We start from the raw sequence: 6326 nt of genomic DNA, 5'->3' as shown, positions 1-6326 counted from the left end.
ATCGATTTGGGCACTGAGTTGAATGGCGGCATCCAGGGAACTAGGGGGCCCGACCCTGGCCATCTCATCCAGTATGTCATCCTGGAGCCCCGCCTTGAAGTGCGCTAACAGGGCCTCTTCATTCCACCCCAGTTCCTGAGAGAGGAGGCAAAACTCCGTAACATAGTCCATTAAAGGCCCATCACCCTGCTGGAGCTGCAAGAGCTTCCGGGTGTTGGCTGCTTTCCTCTGTCTGTCCTCAAACATATTTGTCATGTCCTCCAGGAAACGGTCATAGTCCCTCAAGTGAGGGTGATTGCCCACCAGCATAGGTGTCACCCAACGCCTGGCAGTTCCTTCCAACAAACTGATCAAGAATGCCACTTTGGCCTCAGGAGAACCAAACTCTGCTTCCCTTACTCGAATGTACAGCATGGCCTGTGCCTTAAAAGCTGGAAACTCTTGCCTGTCCCCCTTGAATTTTGCAGGTGGTAACACAGGGGGAGGCCGAGGAGGTAGAACTCCTGCTGAGCCATGCTGTGCTTGCTGGGTGTTCACAGCAATAGTCAACTGTTCCACATGTCCTTGAAGCACCAGATTAGCTCGTAACAATTGCTGTACAGTCTCCTGCAGCTGGTCTATCTGTGCTTGTGGAGAAGGAGGAGGGGTTGTGGGAGACCCCCCAGCAGCCCCCTGTTCTGTCATACTCACAGAGCAAGAGGGTTTGTAGGCGTCTGCAATCTGTCAGGGCGACAACAAGTTGGTGTGCTGCAGCGCAGCAGTCAGGACGAGATAAGCCAAGGTCAACAGTCCAGGTCAGAAGCCAGCCGAAGTCAGGTAACAGTATTGGGGTCAAGAGAAGCCGAAGTCAGAAACAGTCCAAGTCAGAACAAGCCAAGTCAGTCAGATACGAACCAGGAACACAGGAACAAGACGAGTACAGCAACCACGCGCCCAACACAATTGTTGCAGACGCAATGGAATAGGGGAGTAGCTTTCTTAAGTAGTCGGCTCACTCCCACACTTCCTATGAGCTACAGCTGACTCTAATTGCCGCCTTCGCTTCTCAGCTCGGCGTTCTACAGCTGAGAAGGGAGGAGGAGAGGGGATCGGCTGATTCCGCTCTGGACTGGGACCTGCTCCTGCCCCCACTTCTTCCTCTCGCTCTTGTCTTTCCTCCTCCTCCCTATCAGATTCCTCCTCTTCTGAGGAATGCCGCCACCAGTCTTCCCCAGGTACGAATTCCTCAGATTCCTCTGTGGGTGCTGCCTTATCAGGGGGGGCTTGCCACCACTCCTCCTCATCTGACTCGACCCTGACATTGCCATCAATGGATGCCACTGGTGAGGAGTGGGGAAACACTTAGCATCACGATGACATAGAGATGGAGGAGGAGACCCTAAACTCTGTGTCTATGTTTAATCTATCAAATTCCAAAACAATATGCAAACCAAAACACAGCCGTTCTTCAAAATTTGTACTTATTTGAATTTTGCAATGCAATTCTCCAACCCACGTTTCCAAAAATGAATTTATTAGGGGAAACTGCTTGCAAAAAAAAAAAAATCTGTGCATTAGTCAAAACTATATGTGTGTTTTAGTCAAAACTGCATATTTTTATCAGGAGAAATTTGCACTAAGGTGCTGATGAATTTTCATTAGGTTTTTTCTTTAAAATACATTGTGAATTGCTGCCAATTTGGAGAAGTGAAATTAAGGTTAGAAGCACGGGAAACTGAGAGAACCAAAACAGAAAGCTATTTCCAACTGTATGAAGCCATGACACAAGTAAAGTTGACTAGATAGTACAGAGGAGGAACAAATGTTGCAGCTGCCCTTTTCAGTGGCTGCAGCACACCTAGTGTAACATCGGGTTTGCCCTCGGGACCAAAAGTGGGGGGGTGTAACATCACAAAAGCATTAAAATACTACATTTCCTGTTTGCCCAGAGTGGACACACAGGGGAATGTTGCTCCAGCCAGGAGGACTTCCTGTAACACCTGGTCTCGAGCATCCTCCCCCTGCGTGTGATCAGGTAGATGGGCGTGACCCTGACAGACCCAATAAAGGGACTAGTCACAAAACCATCTTCCTCCTGATGCTCTCTCTTCCTCTTGATGTTATTCCTCTCAACTTTCTTGATGCTTTTGCTGTGTACCAGCTCTCAGCCAGCAGCATACAGGCTCATCCCTCACAAGAGGATGAACCCACACCTTTCTTTGTAACTGTAAGGTAAAGGGTAAAGGGACACCTGATCATTAGGCCCAGTCGCAGATGACTCTAGGGTTGCTGCGCTCATCTCGCTTTACTGGCCGAGGGAGCTGGCATACAGCTTCCAGGTCATGTGGCCAGCATGATTAAGCCGCTTCTAGCGAACCAGAGCAGCGCATGGAAACACTGTTTACCTTCCCACCAGAGCAGTACCTATTTATCTACTTGCACTCTGACGTGCTTTCGAACTGCTAGGTTGGCAGGAGCTGGGACTGAGCAATGGGAGCTCACCCTGTTGCGGGGATTCGAACCACCGACCTTCTGATCGGCAAGCCCTAGGCTCTGTGGTTTAACCCACAGCGCCACCCGCATCCCTTCTTTGTAACTGTAACTAAAAGCTAAAGCCTGCCTTCAGGATCATACTGTGAACTAAACGTAAGTAAACCTTATAATTACTTTCTAAAAGAAGACTGTTTCATCATTATTGCTTTTAAGAGGGAACCAAAGGGGATTTACCAGGAACAGTCCAATCTGGATTGCTTAACTCAAATGGTTCTAATGAATCTATCAACTAGCTTCCTGCTATGTACAAGGGAATGTGCTCTGCTACTAGCTCAATAGCAAAAGGGAGTAAGGATAATATTTAACCAATATATCCTCTCCTACTATCCTCAACTTTCCCACAAAAGCGGGTAGACAAACAATGATGTTCACAACTCCACTGATTTCTCTGCTGTGCTTCCAGGACTACTTGTCTGTTGCAAGGCTTTTTATCAAGGAGAGCTTGTGAAAAAGCAGGAGGTGCTAGAAGGGGTTAACCTGAGTGGCTCACCTCCTCTCCTTTCAGTGGCGTTGACAAAGGCACCAAGCAGATTTGCTTATTCCCTTTTGAGGAGCAACAAACACCCTCACACTTTTCACTTTATAATTTCAGCCTTCCTGGATCTCTGCTCGCTCCGCAAAGCTGAACATTCAGGAAAGTCTCACTTGTGGGCTGCTAGGAACAGCCTTCCTAGCATTTCATAGAAAATCCAAGGATTATGTTAAGTCATAATTACTGTAATACAACACTTCATCTCTGCTAAGGGGCTGATAACAAGACATGGGGGAAACTGCCTGTGCTAGAGATGTGATTACACACTGAACACACCTCTGTAATTTCCAAGAAGGGAAATATATGATTACAGTCTTGCCCACGCCAACATGCAATGCTGTGTACTGTATATGTATTCGGTTGGCTGGCTGATGTGCGATGGCTAATATAAATGCATATTATTTATTCACTTGTGCATTACATCTGTTTTTCCTGGGTAGCAGAAGTGCTGTGGAAATTTCCATAGCAAAAATGTAGCAATTATAGCTATCCATGCAACTCTCTTTAGCATCCATGCCCTTTTCTGCCATATTAACAGTGCAATCCTAAGTAACTCAGTCTCATTGTGTTCAAGAGGGGGACTTATGCATGAGTTAGCATGTTTGGGTCTGAAGGCTTGGGATGCTGCCCTATACCCTAGGTATGGTCACCAGATTTTTTCCAATGAATCCGGGGACACTTTTAAAAAATAAAAATAAAAATTGCATGCTTTATTATCCCTAATTACATCTATACATCAGCTGTTTTGCTGTCTTGAGAAGTCCGGAGGAGGAGAGAAACCGGGGGTGGGTGTGGGGGGTGGGTTTGGAAGCAGAGTTTGAGAATACGACTGTGGGATGATCACAGATTTGGAAAGGACCTCTGAAGGGCATATAGGCCAACCCCGTGCAATGGAGGTACCTCCACTCAAGCAGCCTCAACTTAAAAGAACATAAGGCTTCCCTGCTCCAATTTGATTTCTGCAGTCATCTCACCCCTCCGTGCCTTGTCCAGCAGAGAAACCGTGCACCTTGCACCCCTCCTGGGCAACTGCACGCCACCCATCCATGACTCCCAAGCCTCCCCCAAACTCCTGCCCCCTCCGTTTTGAGAGTTTCACAGGGTGCAAAAGAAGAGCTTTGCACCTTGCCCAGCAGAGAAACCGCACGCCTTGTGCCCTTGTGCCAGCATGGTGTAGTGGTTAAGAGTGGTGGACTCGTGAACCGGGTTCGCTTCCCCGCTCCTCCACATGCAGCTGCTGGGTGACCTTGGGCTAGTCACACTTCTCTGAAGTCTCTCAGCCCCACTCACCTCACAAAGTGTTTGTTGTGCGGGAGGAAGGGAAAGGAGAATGTGAGCCGCTTTGAGACTCCTTCGGGTAGTGATAAAGCCGGGTATCAAATCCAAACTCTTCTTCTTCTTCTTCTTCTTCTTCTGCTGGGCAAGGGTCGCCCACCCGTGATCTCTCAAAACGAAGGGGGTGATTTCTCTGCCGGGCAAGGTACAAAGCCCTTCTTTTGCACTCTTTGATCCCCCCCCCCGACCTCTGCCTCTGCCTGCGCAAAAACTATCTTCCCACCCCTCCAGTTGCATATTACTCCAGGAGAGCAGGGTGTCACATTTCCCGGGGACATTTAATGAAATCCGGGGACATTCTGGGGACGGAATTTGTCCAGGGACAGATTTGCAAATCTGGGGACTGTCCCCGGGAAATGGGGACATCTGGTAACCCTACAGTAGGGGCAGGCAATATGATGGCCTCCAGATGGACCGCAATCGGGGACCACTGGCTGAAGAGGCTGAGGAGTGTTGGCTGTCCAACAGCATCCAGAGGACACCATATTGGATAACTCCTGCTATCTATCAAGAACAAGTCCTATTCAATTTAGTTAGAGTCAACATGTATGGGATTTGTAACACAGAACACAAGCACTTTATAATATGATCATGGGAATTCCATAAAACAATGCAGCTACATAAGAACATAAACCATTTCCCAAAATATAACTATAAACAAGCCTCTTAAGTATGTATACAAGCTCAGTGAGAGGAGTGAGCTTGCTTTTGTTGGGTAATCTCATTTATATTAGGTCTAATTTGAGACAAACAAACTCTCATTTCCTCATTGACACAAAGAGCACTGATTTTTCATATTTGTCAGAGTTGGAAATCCCTGTTCACAACAATATGTTGTGGAGAACTGTAGAAAAATAGCCAGCGCTCTTGAATATCGATCCACATTCTGCAGATAAAAAACATTTTGTCACTATACTATACCTCACTACACTACACAGAAATGTTTAAATGTTTCGTTGATTGTCCTTGAGTCTTCCTGCCCCGCTTGCCATCCTCTCGTGCCCCACCAGTGTGGCGTGCCAAACCCTTTGAGAACCATTGTTCTAGACCAGGGTTTCCCAAACTTGGGTTTCCATCTGCTTTTGGACTACAACTCCCATCATCCCCTAGCTAGCAGGACCAGTGGTCAGGGATGGTGGGAATTGTAGTCCAAAAACTTCTGGAGATCCAAGTTTGGGAAACACTGTTTGACAGGCTCAAAGAATGCCCTCAATGCATTGGTATCTGAAGAAGTGTGCATGCACACGAAAGCTCATACCAAGAACAAACTTAGTTGTTCTCTAAAGTGCTACTGGAAGGAATTTTTTTATTTTTTATTTTGTTTTGGCTATGGCAGACCAACACGGCTACCTACCTGTAACTCAAGACAGGTGTGAGGCATGGCCAGTATAGGTGTGCTTTGGGAAGAGTTCCCCACCCCACCCCACCCCTGCCATATTGGAATAAACTTTATCCTAATGCCACGCTGTTATCCGAGGCAACTCGGCCGCCCTGACATCATCACAGGGAGTTTCCACTGCTAATGGAATTGTCCCTTATGTGAACATTTAAACAATGCTAATGCACTCAGCCTAAGACACAAAACAAAGCACAGACCTGCTGCCTTCCTTTGCAGATCTTTGTCTCCAGTGTCTGTCTCTGGGGCTTTTCCCTAAGGGAAGAAACACAGAGTAGCATCGTGAGAGATAACATGATAGGTGGCAAAAAAGAATCCTTTCTTCCCAGGAGATGCCACTTTACTGGTGATTAAAGAATGGAGCTTCCTTATTATAAGTGGGGGAGGTGGAAAACAAGCTGCATCGTGATTATGCCATGTATATTTCAAATTATTTTGTTGTTGTTGTTCAGTCATTCCGTCGTGTCCGACTCTTCGTGGCCCCATGGACCAGAGCACGCCAGGCACGCCTATCCTTCACTGCCCACTGGC

The sequence above is a fragment of the Lacerta agilis genome, chromosome 12, assembly GCF_009819535.1.
Source record: "Lacerta agilis isolate rLacAgi1 chromosome 12, rLacAgi1.pri, whole genome shotgun sequence".
Lineage (NCBI taxonomy): Eukaryota > Metazoa > Chordata > Lepidosauria > Squamata > Lacertidae > Lacerta > Lacerta agilis.
Note: the sequence above shows the minus strand (reverse complement) of the source record.